The sequence below is a fragment of the Sceloporus occidentalis genome, unplaced genomic scaffold (assembly GCF_023333645.1).
Source record: "Sceloporus occidentalis isolate IW3139 unplaced genomic scaffold, rSceOcc1.0.p SCAF_8, whole genome shotgun sequence".
NCBI classification, from domain to species: Eukaryota; Metazoa; Chordata; class Lepidosauria; order Squamata; family Phrynosomatidae; genus Sceloporus; species Sceloporus occidentalis.
Genome location: NW_028316988.1, coordinates 29,348,672 through 29,364,414, shown reverse-complemented (window position 1 = coordinate 29,364,414; position 15,743 = coordinate 29,348,672). Strand labels below are relative to the sequence as shown.

Below are 15,743 nucleotides of genomic sequence, written 5' to 3'. Positions count from 1 at the left end.
AAAGGGAGCCAAGGTGGCTGACAAATCAAAACTTTAAAAAATATATACAATAAAAATTTTAATAAATGAAAAGCATCAAATGAAAAAGTACACTCAGCCCTCCACATCCAAGGCATATAAACAGCAAAGTCAAGGTTTGCTTTTTAAAATGTACAGATCTTTTTAAATGTTTTCAAACTGTGGGTGGCTGAATCCGTATTTGTGGCTTATTCAACCATCCTCAGTTTGAAAACATTTAAATACAACACACATACACACATAGGAATTTCAAAAATGAAACCTTGATTTTGCCGTTTTATATAAAGAATATGCAGATTATCAGGCGGGGGGAGAAGGGAGTAAAAGGCATATTCCTGGCATAATCGCGGGGTTACACTGAAGATTTTCAGATGATGTTGCGCTCATCCAGTATAACCGTGAAGATCCAGGAGCGCTGCAGCAACAAACCACTCCCAGGACTTCCCTGTGAATGATTTCTTGGTGGAGCATTCCTGGATCTTCACGGGATAAGTCCTGGATGAGCGTGCTATGTCTGAAAAGCTTCAACACAATCGCACAATTATGCCAGGAGTATGCCTTTTACTCCCGGCTTTTTCCCCCCGTCTGATAATCTCCTATGTCATTCTGTGTAAGGGGATTTCAGCATCCACAGATTATGGTATCCACAGGAGATTCTGGAACCAAATGCCAGCAGATAACCCAGGGCTCACTGTATAAAAATTACTGTCTGAATAAAAGCATTTTTGCTTGCCGGTGGAAGGAAAAGCAAAGAAGGGACCAGCCTGGCCTCCCACGGAAGGGTGTTCTCAGGGGTGGGAGCAGCCTCCGAGAAAGCCCCATCTCCCATGTCCTCACCAAGTGAGACTGCAATGGCGGTGGGACTTAGAGGTAGCCTTCCTGTGAAGAATTTAGGGCTCTGCTGAAACTTGAGCATCCAGGCTCAGAGTTGAGTCCAGGAGGAAAACACCCAAGCTGCAAGCCTGAGATTTCAGTGCGAGTGTGACCCCATCCAGCACAAGTGAGTCCTCGTTTCTTCCACAGGGAAGCCTGGGGAAGCCCAGGTGAGGCTGTGAGGGTGGGCAGGGCCAGGATGTGCCCAAGGTCTCCAAGGGGCCAGATCCAGGGAGGAATGGCTCCCAGGGAGATCCCCACATGGCCCTGCGGCCCAGGCTTCCTTGACAGCAGAAACGCCTGAGTCTCGAAAGGTGAGGCAGCCCCTAATGCTCCGGCTCTGCTCCTCCTGCCTCCCCTTGAGTCAGAAAAACCACACACGGGCCTGGCTCCCTACGCAACGGGAGAAGAATAAAAGGAGACAGCGTTTCTTAAAAAGCCCAACATGTTCCAGCCTTGTCACTGACACTGTCACTTCTTCAGGGGCTATCATAAAATGAATAACGGTGAATTTATTATAGTTGTATTATTGGGACAAGACATAAATCAGCATTGTAAAAATATAAAATAAAACTAGTTTGAAGGCTTGGCTGGATGCTCTGATAGTGCTGCTCTGTTGGATTGGGTCCAGTGAGCCAGGGCTGCTCAAGGGAAGAGAAGGCCCATGGGGGCCCCAGGGGCTACTCACATCCAAGTTGAAGTTGCTGACCAGAAATTTAAGCAGCGTCGTGGCTGACTCAACCGCATTCTCCCGCACATGATGTACCTCCGATTCTATCCATGGTTCCATCAGCTATAAAACAAAGAGCAAACCTGTCTGGACAGTCGGGAACTAGTTGCCCTGGGAGGCCCCAAGCAGACCACGACCCTCCTCAGCTGAACTCCTGCCAAGCTCACATGTCTCCACATGGATGTGGCTTACATCCAAATGAAAGAGCAGCTGAGATGTTCCTCTGCAAGTCATTGAAGTGGCTGATGAAGCAGCCTGGATCAACAGGATCGGGGCTGGCATGCATGGGACCTCTTTCTGCCCCCAGATCCCTTCAACTACCCTTTTCCTTTTACAGTTTCCAGAAAGGAACACCTCCCGCCCCTTCTTCATGCTCACCTCCAACATGAGCACCAGGTCAAACTTGTTTAGATCTTCTAACAACAATCTCTGAAGCATCCATTTGAACACGTCCATAGTCTGGCAGTATAGGGCCTGAAGCAGAGAGAGGCAGCCAGGCTCAGCATCCCTCAGCCAGAAGAGGGGCTGGAGAGTCTGGGCCAGGTGAGGAGTTCAAGAGGAAGGCAGCAGCCAAGGCTCAGCCAGGCCTCACTCACCTGCCCAATCCCCAGCCCTTCTGCTAGCGCACAGCGCACAGCGCACAGCCCCATAGCAGACATATGGCTGAGTGAGAGTCCAGGAGGAGGGGAAGGAGGAGATCTGAGGGATGATGCCTCCCATTCTCCTGGCTGTGAAATTGGAGCCAGATGCTACCGAGGCATCTCTCCCTCTCTCCACTTCTGGCTACAAATTGTCCTTATGGAGTGTGGAATGTTTGTGAAATCGAATGGTTGTTTGCATCCTGTCTCAACAAAGGACACTGTAGCTGATGGCACCAAAAGCCACTGACACCCTCCCGCTCTCCCCTTCCTGGCACAGACCATGTGCCAAGGGTGCCAAATACATCTCTGTCCCATAACTGGCCCAAGAACCCAAGACCTTTATATCCATAAACATAGCCCAATGTGATCAAGGCAATGCCCAAACAGGGGGGAACGAAAATCCATGGCCACAAATAGGTATCAATGCTTCGATGATCCAAATGTCTTGAGACCAAGGATAGAAGCAGATATTCATGCCTATATTCTTTTCCCTATGATAATCATGCACCATCTTGTCTCTACACAGCCATAGTGTTACTAACTAGCAGGTCACATTTGTGGAGCATGCATGCTAAACAGGTCACATACTACCATCTCATAATGATCCTGTATTCATAGAATCATAGAATCGTAGAGTTGGAAGAGACCACAAGGGCCATCCAGTCCAACCCCATTCTGCCATGCAGGAAATCCCAGTCAAAGCAACCCCGACAGATGGCCATCCAGCCTCTGCTTAAAGACCTCCAAAGACAGAGACTCCACCAAACTCCGAGGGATGAGTGTGTTCCACTGTCGAACAGCCCTTACTGTCAGCAAGTTCTTCCTAATGTTGAGGTGGAATCTCTTTAGCTTGCATCCATTGTTCCTGGTCCTGTTCTCTGGGGCAGCAGAAAACAAGCTTGCTCCCTCCTCAACATGACATCCCTTCAAATATTCAAACAGGGCTATCATATAACCTCTTAACCTTCTTTTCTCCAGGCTAAACATCCCCAGCTCCCTTAGTCGTTCCTCATAGGGCATGGTTTCCAGACTCTTCATCATTTTAGTCGTCCTCCTTTGGACACATGGCTCCAGTTTTTCAACATCCTTTTTGAATTGCTTTGTCCAGAACTGGACACAATGTTCCAGGTGGGGCCTGACCAGAGCAGAATAGAGTGGCACCATTACTTCCCTTGATTTAGACACGATACATTTATTGATGCAGCCTAAAATTGCATTGGCCTTGTTAGCTTGGAGGTCTTTCCTTGGAGGTCTTTAAACAGAGGCTGGATGGCCATCGTAGTGTAGGCTTTGATTGAGAGTTCCTGCATGGCAGAAGGGGGTTGGACTGGATGACCCTTGTGGCTGCTTCCAACTCTGCGATTCTATAATTCTATGAACTACGAACATGCTTTTTACAAAACTATGTTGTGAAAGGCAACTCTGGCCTTGGGAGGGATGCCTGAGGCGAAGGGCTCACTTTGGCGCTGTCCTCGTTCAAGCTGTCAAGCAGGTCCAGATTAAAGATGCTGCGGACGGCGGCATGGAGGAAGCGGGACTTTCTCTCTGGCTCCAGGGGAGGCTTCAGTTTGCTGCCAAAAGAGGAGAAGCCCACCGAGGTGGGGAAGGGGTGACTGGGGGAAGTCAGCCATGGCAGCAGCAGCGAGACCCCTATGTCACCAGCCTCCCACCCGGGCCAGAAGAGACCTTTCCTTCCCTTGCCTCTCCTTACATGTGCCGCAGGCAAATCCATTCTGGTTCTGCTTTAGGACTTCCCTCTCCAGAGTCCCTTCAGGATAAACTGTTCTTGTTCTCCTGGCCCCCTGTTTATCTTGCCCTCCTGTGCCTCGGGGGAGTTGGGGAAATATGGCTGTGCTCCCCGCTTTGGGATGCTTATAATCCTTGGCTCCGGCTGCCTGTTGTGCGGAGCGTGTGTGCAGGACTCCAGGAAGAAGCCCCAACTGATCTCTCCCCAAGAGGATCCCACCCATCCAGAGCGGGCCTTTTTGCATCCCTCCCGGCAACCCCCATCATGCGCAGTATCTGAGCTCTGTCATGATGAGCATTGCGTCCTGGCACATCCTGTCATCCAGTGTGCAGCTGGGCTCTTCTTCTAGAGCAAACTGCCAGGCAACACAGAAACAGAGGAGACGTGAGCAGGGCCCATGGGGCACCATCTTGTACCTGCCATGGGCACCCTGGTGCCAGGTGAGGCTGGGCAGGTGCTCCCACCAGCCTCTAAGTGGCAGGTGCTGGAAGGTTCCCTACAAAGGAAGAACGGGCTCCCCCATCCCCCTCAATGTCCATCTGTATGCACCTCACTGGCAGACTACATGGCCTCCAAGATAGGCACTGCTCCTTCCTTCCTTCCTTCCTTCCTTCCTTCCTTCCTTCCTTCCTTCCTTCCTGTCTCTTAAGGAGATTCTGCTTCTGAGGACATGCACTTCCTTCCCGCCCTCAGACCCAAAAGTGGGCAAGGGGTCTGTAGTTTAGTATTAGCAGCAGAGCTGAGCTTGTGAAAGATGGGCCAAAAGGACTGTTTGAAGGCCAGGTGGCGGGGGGCATCATAGTTGCCCCCTTTACCCCCCAAGGTCCATCTGTCTGTCCGTCTGTCTTTCCTTCCTTCCTGCCTGCCTGCCACTGCCTCAGGTTGGTCAGGGATTTTCTCAGAGAAAAGACACCTGGGCCACGGACAGAGAGACGCTGGAGGTGGGTGGAAAAGCAAAGTCCCTTCTCCCGTGGGCACATTTGTGCTGGAAGGGGTTCCATTGCCCTACTCTGATGGCTCCCAAGGAGGGCTTTCTAGTTCTCTCTTGGCCTAAAAAGTGCTTTACCCTGGAAGGCAGCCTAAGGGGGAGTCAGCCTCACAAGGGGTAGCCTTGGAAGCCTTTCCTTTCATAAACCTACCCACCTGCCCACCCTTCGGCCCTATGAGCTGGCTCAGAGACCATCCAAGATACTCTGGAGGAGCTGTGGCTGAGCTTGTTTGGCCAAGCGATGGGAATGGCCAGCTCTCCCCGCCTCCTTGATGCCAACCCTTGGTCACCCGATCCCAGCCGGACAGCCTGCCACTTGAACCTCTCCTCTCCAGTCCCCCCTGTATGCCCAGCACAAGCAGAGACAACTTACAGTCAGGCAATCCACCAGCGGCCCTTTCATGAGCAGCTCAAGGCTTTGGGCTTTGCCTGTGACAACAATAGCCTCCAGAAGCATCAGGACAACCACCAGGAAGGTCCTCTTCAGGTTCTTGTCCTAAACCCAACCCAGAGGAGAGAAAGAGTCGTGAGAACAACTCCCGTGCCCCGGACCCAGCTCTTCCTCAACCGCCTATTTCCCTGGACCTGCCTGGGGTCAGCTGTCTCTCATTAACAGTAGCCAAGGCTAGCTTAAAAAATACTGGCCAGAGTAAATCCCGGTGGGACTGGGGACGGAGGGGCGGTGGGGAGGGAGCCCCTCATGCTCAAGGTTCACACCGGGAGGCAAAAGTATTCCAGCCAAGCCTTTTGTCTTTCCAAAGTCTACCCATATACACCCCTCTTGTTCCCTCTGAGAAAGAGATAAACCCTGGCAGCTTTAGGGATGACCTCCACAAGCTAAGGGCATGGGTCCTCTTTGGGAGCAAGGAAGGTCTGGGGCTCAACTACAGGGGTCCCTCAGGGCAAAGGCCCAAAGGCTGAACATACCAGTGGACTGGCCCCGAGGACTGTAATCATTTTGGACGCGATTGCATCTGTCACTGGCAGCACCTGTTCTCCGATACTCAGGGCCACATGCCCATAACAAAAGAGTAGCGTGCCCAATAGTAGGCCCTGTGGGAAAAGACAGACCATGTAGCTGAGAGCCTGCAGGAGCCAACAAGGCATTGAGGCCTATTCCTCTGTTTGTAGCTTGATGCTGCCTACTCATTCCTGTACTACTATCTCTTGACTTATTCTGTGCTGCATTTCCCCTATCTTGTCCTCTGCTCCATTATCTTAAGGTTGAGCACCCTTTGCCTTTTCTGAGAAGACTGAGGCAAAGAAGGTGTTGAGTAGTTCTGCCTTCTCTCTGTCCCCTATTATTAGCATTTTGCCATCTTCTCCGCACAGTGGCCCTGCCATTTCCTTCTTCTTCCTTTTGCTAAGCCCTTTTTATTGCTCTTAACCTCTCTAGCAAGCCTGAGTTCATTCTGCACTTTAGCTTTTCTGACTTAGCCCCTACACATGCCTGCTATTTCTTTGAATTCCCCTTTGGTGATTTCCCCAATTTTCCATTTCTTATACATGTTCTGTTTAAAACTTAGCTCAATTGAAAGTTCCTTAGTCATCCATCCTGGTTTCTTGAGACGCCTCTCATTTTTCTTCCTCACTGGAACTGTTTGAAATTGTGCCTTCAGTATCTCCCTTTTGAGAAACTCCCATCCATCTTGAATTCACTTCTCCTTTAGTATTCCTGACCACGGGATCATCCTCAATACTTCTCTAAGTTTCCTGAACTCCGGTCTCCTAAAGTCTGGAATGCGTGTCTGTCTATGCTTGGCTTTTCCTTTCTACCGTATTACAAACTCCAGGAGAACATGGTCACTCCCACTAAGGATCCCACCACTTGCACCCCATTAACCAAGTCATCCCTTTTGGTTAGGATCAGATCTAAAACAGCTGACCCCCTTGTTGCCTCTTCCACCTTTTGGACCATGAAATTGTCTTTGAGGCAAGTGAAGAATTTGCTAGACCTTGAGGATTTTGCTGAGTTAGACTTCCAGCAAATATCAGGATAGTTGAAGTCACCCATCACTACTACATCTCTCCTTTCTAAGTGTATGGTCATGTGTTCTAGAAAGGCATCATCCAATTCCTCCATCTGACTTGGGGGTCTGGAGTAGACTCCCACAATAACATCCCTGTTGTTTCTGTCCCCTTTAATTCAGCTTAACTGGGTCTATAGTTGTCTAGAGAGCTCCTGGCTACTAGCTCCTTCCGGAGGCAAGTCTCTGACTCACTTCCTCTGAGCAAAAGTCCCCACAAGCCCCTTAAGGAAGAAAGTGAAAAGAAAAAGTGAAACAATAAAGGAGAGCCCCTCCAACACTGTTCCCAGGTCACCTTCTCCTCTGCTCTCCAAAACAAGAGAAAGGCAATGTCTAGGAGTTAAGGTGATGGAGGTGAGAAGAAGAGGACCTGAGAAGCAAATCCAGCAAAGTGATTGCTTCAGAGGGAGGGAAGGATGCATTTCCAAAATCATACCTGGATGTCGTCCTCCTTGTTCTCCAGTGCTTTCTCACTGAAGTCCTCCAATACTTTGAGAACATCTTGAAGGTGCCGAGTGGCTGCAAGTCCAAGAGCAGACGCTATCCCCTAGGAAGAACCAGGCAAATGAGACGTGAGGCTCGACTCTGTTTCCCTCTGGTTAAAGGTCAAGGGCATGATCCCCATTTGGAGAAAGGGACCCACATCTTTCACCTAGGGATGGGACAGCCTCTCCCTCCAGTAACATCTCATCTGGATCATCTCACCCTTGAAAAGAAAAGAATGGAAGGAACTCCTTTGGACAGAGAAAAAGCAGAACTGTGAAACCGAAGGCTTTCATGGCCGGTGTCTGTAGTTTTCAGTGGGTTTTCTGGGCTGTGTGGCTGTGTTTTGGAAGAATTTAGTCCTGATATTTCACCTGCATCTGTGGCTGGCATCTTCAGAGCCAGCTGTGGGCAGGTCTATATAGGGACTACTAAAGGCAGCATCCAAACACAAATCCAAGAATATGAGAGACACTGCAGACTGAGCCATCGGCAGCAGCAGAACACATCATAAACCAACCTGGGCACAGAATGCTATTTGGAAACACTGAAATTCTGGACCATGCCAACAACTCCCAGGTCAGAATGCATAGAGAGGCCATTGAAAACCACAAACACCTGGACAACTTCAACAGGAGAGAAGAAACACTGAAAGTAAGCAACGTCTGGCTACCAGTCCTGAAGAACACCAAAATCAAGACTCAATCTGGGCAAATGAACACCATCCAGGGCCAGGAGGGTTAGACTGGATGGCCTTTGGGGTCTCTTCCAACAAAGGAGATGCTGCTCCTTTGGAAGTGGAAGACGCTGCTGGATTGGAGAGTGGTGGTTTCTCCTTCCTTGGAGGTTTTTAACCAAAGCTGGATGGCCATCTTCCCAGGCAAGGCTTGGACTGTCTGTTCTGCATGGCAAAATGGAGTTGGACTGAATAGGGCTCTTTTCGGACTCTTGGATTCTATGATCTGTCATTCTCTGCCAAAGGCATCACGACTTCTTGACTGAAGCAGAGGCAAGCAGGAGAATGTGGGGTCTCCCTGTCTCCTTGAAGATGTCTCCATTCACACCATGTGCCTGGCAAAGGGACTCTGGCCCATGAAGATACCACTGACAGGTGGAGTTGTTGGTCATTTTGATACCACATGACTCCCTGCTGGGTCTGGAGCAAGGGAAAAAAAACAACCCCTCTCTCGTTCAAGCCTCCTCCATTTCTTGAAAGGTGCTTTGGACATAGTACCACAAAGTACAGAGAGAGAGAGAGAGAGAGAGAGAGAGGCAGACAGACAGATATAAAGACATCCCTATCGACCCCCTTTACCATGTACCCCTCCTAGAACCTGGGACTCCCTGGAAGATGTCCAGCTCCTCTCCTCTGGGTCTTTCCGCTTGCTCTGTTCCCACAGACCCCCTCCCAGCTCATGATTCCAGGCCCCATTATCCCCGAGAGCCCTCTTTCTCCTCCTCCTCTGAACCCCACTCTGAGGGCCCAGATGGGGAAGGGGTGGCTTTGGCAGTCAAGAGGAACAGCCTCAACTCCTCATCCTAGAGAAACATGGCCGTGTTGACGCACCTTTACTTCCAAAGGCCCCTTGTAAGCCAAGGACAGGATGGTATGGAGATGTTCCTGGACGAGCTGAGAGTCATTTGAGGCACGGAGGATGGACCCATAGTATTCGTAGAGGGAGACCTGGGGAGAATGAGAGGAAGGGCCGCCTGATGCAAAGAGACAGTGGTGATGTGGACCCCAAGGGTTGACTGGATGCCTGTGGTTGATTTCCATCCAACAGATGCTGCTCCAACATGGCAGGCAAGCCAATGGGTGGAGAGACGCCCTCCACATTTCCAAGGCCAGGCAGAGGTTCGCCACCGGATGTCCCTCCGTCTCCCATGCCCCACTGTGCCATACTGTGACGTGATGGGCAAGGTAAGATAGCTCTGGGGCAGAAATATGTACATTGACTCACCTTCGTGAGATGTTGGTTTTCAGCGATAGAAGGCGGGAACATCCTGTGAACGGTTTGGCTTTCCTTCTCTCGCTCTGTCAGGCAGGATATGCTAAAAGAAATTGCCTGTGGCCACCGCTACAGGGAGCCAACCCCCTTTGGAAGCCTCAGCTGATAAAATAGCTTGGTGAACTATATCAAAACTATAACAATATAACATGGCAGCGCCCAACATGGCCAACACTGCAGAATCTGGATAATATAAAGAACAGTTAAGAGAATAACAGGGTGAGAAGTTAAGTGCCAGGAGATATGTACCAGTCTAAGGGAGGGAAGGATGTTCCTGCCTTCTTTCGCTAAAAGCAACATCTCACGAAGGTGAGTCAATGTACATTTTTCCAGCGATAGAAGGCGGGACCATCCTGTGAACGGGATATACTAAAGCTCCCTATTTCAGGGTGGGCAATAACTCCTGGCTAACGGGAAACTACAGCCTGTAGTACCCTTCTCCCAAATGCAGCTTCAGAAGACTGGAAGGAATCTAATCTATAGTGTCGAACAAATGTGGATGTCGACGACCAAGTGGCTGCCCTACATATTTCAGCTAGTGAAGCATTTGTGGATAAAGCAGCTGAAGTCGAAGCGCTCCTTGCAGAGTGGGCATAAACTGGACCTGTCGGAGAGGAACCTGATAAGGAGTGGCATGTTGAGATACAGGATCGAATCCATCTCGATAGGGTGGAGATAGAAGCCTTTTTCCTCTTGAATTTTTGTGGAAATTAACAAAGAGACTATCGGACATACGAAAGTCTTGTGTCCTCTTTATGTATATCATTAGAGCTCTTCGAACGTCGAGTGTATGCCATGTCCTTTCTAAATCTTTTTTAGGGTGAGGACAAAAGGAGGGTAATATGATGTCTTGAGTCCTGTGGAATACGGAGTTAACCTTGGTGATAAAGGAGGGATCTAATCGTAAGAGTACCGAGTCCTCTCTGAAAACACACAGCTCTTGACGAGTGGATAGCGCTCCTATTTCTGACACTCTTTTTGCAGATGTGATGGCGATGAGGAATAGGACCTTCCAAGTGAGATGTTTTATATCTGTAGATTTTAGAGGTTCAAACGGAGGTTTGGTGAGCGCTGACAGGACTGTGTGGAGATCCCAATTGGGATAATGATGAACCATGGGAGGTCTGATGAGGGAGGCGGCCCTCAAAAACCTTCTGACGTAGAAGTTGTTAGAGAGCTTGGACGATTGTTTTTGAGGTAGGACTGAGGTTATGGCAGAAACCTGTCGTTTTAGGGTGTTTGGTTTGAGGCCCTTGTTTAGTCCATCCTGAAGGTATAACAACAGGGAATTGACCGTCGGTAAGATAGATGGCATCTTTTTGACCTTACACCATCGGGCAAAGGCTTTATAGGAATATTCATATATCCTTGTGGTGGAGGGCCGCCTAGCCTTTATGATTGTCTCTGCCACCTCTGCTGGAAGGCCATCCTGTATCATGTTCTGGCGTTCAATTTCCACACATGAAGATTGAGCCATTGAGGATCTGGATGATAAAATTGACCTTGTGATAGAAGGTCTGGAGTCTCTGGACGGATCGGAAGTTGGAGGACTCTATGTGACATGGCTATGAGTTCAGAGAACCAGGGCCTTCTTGGCCAATGTGGTGCTATTAGGATCAAGGTTGTATTTTCTTTTCTTGCCTTTTTTAGACACCTGTTGATCATGGATGTTGGTGGAAAGGCGTATAGGATTTCCCTCGGCCACAGAACATTGAGAGCGTCTATCTGTTCTGCCCCCTGGGTTTGGAACCAGGAGTAGAAGCATGGCACCTGATTGTTTATTGGGGATGCGAATAGGTCTATCAATGGTGTTCCGAGCCTGAGTGTTATCCACCTGAATACCTGTGGATGAAGACTCCAGTCTGACTGGTCTATGTCTTGTCTGCTGAGCCAGTCGGCCCTTGTGTTCAGAGTGCCCTTTATGTGTTCTGCTCTTATGGACAGAAGATGTCTTTCTGACCATTGAAGCAGTAATTGGGATTCTCTCAATAGGGAGAGTGACCTTGTTCCCCCTTGTCGGTTTATGTGTGATTTTGCCAACATGTTGTCTGTCCTGACCAGGATTGGATTGTCCTTTATCTGTGGAGCAAAGGCCATCAGTGCCATTCATATGGCTCTGATTTCTAGGTAGTTTATGCTGTGAGCTTGTTCTTGGGTATTCCATTTTACCTGAGCGAATATGTTGTCCATTGTCGCTCCCCAGCCCCTCAGGCTGGCGTCTGTTGTCAGTTGGAGCTCCTGAGGGGGCCAGAGCATCCGGCCTCTTGAAAGATTGTTGGACATCCACCACTGGAATGAATGTCTGACTGTGGTTGGAAGTATCAGTTTTTTGTTGATTTTGAACATGATGTGTCTCTGAAATGGAAGTAAGAACCATTGGAGCTCCCTTGAGTGAAGACGAGCCCAAGGAACACAGTCTATGGCAGCGATCATTAGTCCCTGAATCCTTGCCAGGAGAAGGAGATTTGTCGAGTGAGATCGTAGAGTCAATCTGATGGACTGTTGGATTGACCAGATTCTTTCTGGGGTTAGGAAGACCTTTCCCTGATTGGTATCAATGACAGCTCCCAGGTGAATAATCTGTTGAGATGGTTGTAGGTGGCTCTTCCCATGATTTACCTGAAAACCATGTTGAGCTAACGAGACTAGAAGCTGTTGTGTATGATGTTTGGTTTGTTCGTAAGAGGTGGACTGGAGTAGTAAATCGTCCAGGTAGGGATGGACGTGTATTCCGGAGAGTCTCCATTGAGCCACCAGGGCTATCATGATCTTTGCAAACACTCATGGTGCTGACGATAGGCCGAACGGGAGTGCCTTCTACTGGAAGTGTGAATGATGGTAGCAAAAACGTAGGAATCAACGATGAGATGGGTGAACCGGAATATGCAAATAAGCCTCCGTAAGATATAGCGAAACCAGATAGTCGCAGGATTTTAGTGTCTCCAGGATGGATTTGAGGGTCTCCATGCGGAATCCTCGTTTGTTGACAAACTTGTTTACTCATTTGAGATCGAGGACTTCTCTCCAAGATCCATCTTTTGTGGGGACTATGAATAGTACTGAATAACAACCCTTGAAGGTATCTGAAGAGGGCACGGGTTCTATTGCTCCTATCTCTAGTAAGTGTTGTATAGCCTGTAGCATCAGCTGGTGTTTTTTGGGTCGAGTTGATCTGGGTGATGGGACAAAGTGGTCGCGGGGCGGCCTTTGGAAGTCTATTAAATATCCCTGTTGTATGGTTGAGAGGACCCACTTGTCCGATGTGGATGTCTTCCATATGTGTGAGAAATGAAGAAGCCGACCGCCCACTTTGTGTGTCGGCCAGTCATGGCCTTGTGGAGTTGGGGTTGAGCTTGGAGGGAGCGGATCCAGAGCCTTGGTTGTTGTAGTTATTGGGTTTTCCGAATCCTCGGTTGTGTGACTGTTGGCGTCCATATGGCTTGTGGTCGTACCATTGAGACTTGTTGGATCTGGTGTCCCGGGATCGAAAGGAGGAGGAATTGTTCTTGAATGGGCGAAAGGAACTTTGGCCTTGGCGAGATGACCGTCTATCGTCTTGACTCTTTAGTAAAGATGGGAGAGCCTTTTTCTTGTCCTTAGTTTTGATGAGGACAGGGTCGAGGGCATCACCGAATAGCTTTTGTCCGCTAAAGGGAGCCATGGTCAGGTTTTGTTTAGACTTGGCGTCCACTAGCCAGTTCTTTAACCATAACTGTCTCCTAACAGGTATGGACGCAGCTTGAGCCCTGGCACTCAGTTGGATAACATCTAGAGACGCATCGGCTGAGAAGGCGAGAACCTTGAGTAGTTTATTTATTCCATGTCAGAGTTTGATATTGCCTCTGGGTATATCTTGAATGATATCTTTGGCCCATATGAAGGCTGCTCTAGAAAGAATTGAAATTGCTGAAGAGGCTCTAATGGCCAGTGATGATGCTTCAAAAGATTTTCTAAGTGATGAATCTGCCCTCTTGTCTTCAGGGATTTTTAAAACCTCGTCACCATCTTTAGAATAAATGGCAGACGAAACTAGCTGAGACACAGGAGCATCTACAACTGGGACCTGAAGTTTGGACATCACATGTTGAGGTAAGTTATAATACTTTTTAAAAGCTTGTGGACTGGGCCTAGCAGTGGCTGGCTTTGACCATTCTTCTCTTACCACCTTCATGAACTCTGATGTAAAAGGAACTTCAGGGGTAGAAGGACCTGGCTTAGGGAAAGATTCTCCTTTTCCCTGTGGAAGGTCAGTGTCTTGTGGTCGAGGGGCAGGTGTAGGTTCAGATAGCTCTAAGGCTCTGATGGCTTTTTTGAGCAGTATTTGGAAATCATCAGGAACAAACAGTCTAGCAGATGATGCTGGTGAAAAGGAGTCATCCTCTTGGGCTTCATCAGATAGCTCATGTAAGGATCATTCACATTCCTCTCCTGGAGTAGGAAGGGAGCCAACAATATCTGCCTCATCCTCCTCAAGGGAGGAGTGGGACAGTAGGATTGATTTGGCCTTTTTGGCTTTGGATGTTTGGCCAGTGTTTGGAAGGAGCACTCTTAAGTTTTTCCCACCTTTGGGAAGTTGGCGCCTAAACGGGGCTTGTCTTGGTGCAAACTTACCCCTTTCTGAGGGAGGGATGGAGTCCAGGGACGAGTGGGGAACAGGGGAGGAAGGAGGAGAGGGCACTGACTTGGAGGGGGCCCCTAGAACCGTTGGCAAGCGGGGGCGGGAGGGGTCTTCCTGATGGGAAGAAAGGGGGTCTGATGGTGGAGGAGCGACCAGGGTCCCCTGTGGATGGCCTGCTAAAGCAGCTGCCTGCATAGAAATAAGGGAGGCAATAAGGGTGGTCAGCTCTCTAGGCAGAGGCTGTAGGGAAGGGCCTGGCTGTGCAGGGATGTTATTCACGCCTGCATCCTCCTTTATACGATCCGTTGCTTGGTCCCAATCCCGGGAGAGAAGCGCACGGTGGGGCTCTGCTTGGTGCGGAGACGAGGGTTCTCCCTCCTCCGACCTGGCCCTTTTGTCCCTGGGGTGGCTGGTCTCTTCATCCTCCAGGCTGGAGGAACGAATGGAGCGTTTGCGAGGGGCAACCAGGGACTCTCCAGACATGCCTGGGCTGTCTTCTCCATTTCCTGCCCCAGACATGGCAGTCTCCCAGCAGCTCAAGAGTTAGAGCGAGAGGAAGTAGAAGAAGGTGAGGAATAGAGGAGTAAAGGCTAAAAGCCAAGGCAAAGGTTTTCTGTTTTTTGAAAGCAGGAGAGAGCTAGAAGAAAGACGTCTGAGCAGAACAAGGCAGGAAACGAAACTGAGGCTTCCAAAGGGGTTGGCTCCCTCTAGCAGAGGCCACAGGCAATTCTTTTAGCATATCCTGCCTGACAGAGGCCTGTTACAGACTGCCAAAATAAAGCTGCTTCGGGTCTCTTTGGAGGTATGCGATTTAAATGATGCATGGGTCCTAAGAGTCCGGAGGTCGCACCAAAGCCACACTCCATTCCTAAGCACTGGAGTGCAGCTTTGGTGCAGCTTCCGGATTCTTCGGATGCATGCATCATTTAAACAGCATACCTCCAAAGAGACGCGAAGCAGCTTTATTTTGGCAGTCTGTTACAGGCCAGAGCGAGAGAAGAAAAGCCAAACCGTTCACAGGATGGTCCCGCCTTCCATCGCTGGAAATACAGAGATGGAATACTGATCTATGGACGAGGTATTCCTAGATGGAGGAAGCTGAGGGAAGAGCAGTCCCTCCCAGGATCCTGACAGGCTGGCCTTCATCCCGTTGGTCAGTTTCAGTGGACATTGGCCTAAGAATGGAGACTCAATGCAGAGATCAACACCATCCATCTAATGAGACTACCCTGGCTGGAAGAGCCAGAGTGCCACTATGGGCAGAGTGTGGGACTAGAACTCTGGAGACCAGGGTCTGAATCCCCGCTTGGCCATGGAAATTGGCTGACTTTGGGCAAGTTGCACTCTCCAGTCTCAGGGGAAGGCAAAGGAAACTCCCCTTGAAATAAACTGGGCTAGAATAGGGTCACTATATTAGAAGCAGCATGATGGAGTGGTCCAGTTGCTGGACCGGCACTCCCCACTCAGCCATGGAACTCCCTGGCAGACCCCAGGCAAGTTGCCCTCTCTCAGCCTCAGGGGAAAGCTGTGCTCGCCCTCCCCAATGAGCATCCAGCCGCTTCCACCGATCACCTTTTCCAGGTCCCGGCGGTTGTACTCCTCTGCCAGT

General features: G+C 49.6%; 2 long non-coding RNA genes across 2 annotated transcripts; both read right to left on the bottom strand.

Annotated features, from left to right (window-relative positions):
• Window positions 1-4,299: 4,299 nt before the first annotated feature.
• On the bottom strand, window positions 4,300-6,041 carry LOC149308469 (uncharacterized). Its single transcript, XR_016282202.1, has 3 exons — window positions 5,925-6,041; window positions 5,371-5,493; window positions 4,300-4,364 (listed from the first exon to the last, which is right to left on the bottom strand). It is a non-coding gene; the product is annotated as an uncharacterized LOC149308469 (long non-coding RNA).
• Window positions 6,042-7,466: 1,425 nt separating this feature from the next.
• LOC149308468 (uncharacterized) lies at window positions 7,467-15,740 on the bottom strand. The gene is made up of 3 exons (XR_016282090.1): window positions 15,707-15,740; window positions 9,075-9,191; window positions 7,467-7,571 (listed from the first exon to the last, which is right to left on the bottom strand). It is a non-coding gene; the product is annotated as an uncharacterized LOC149308468 (long non-coding RNA).
• Between the last annotated feature and the right edge of the window lie 3 nt (window positions 15,741-15,743).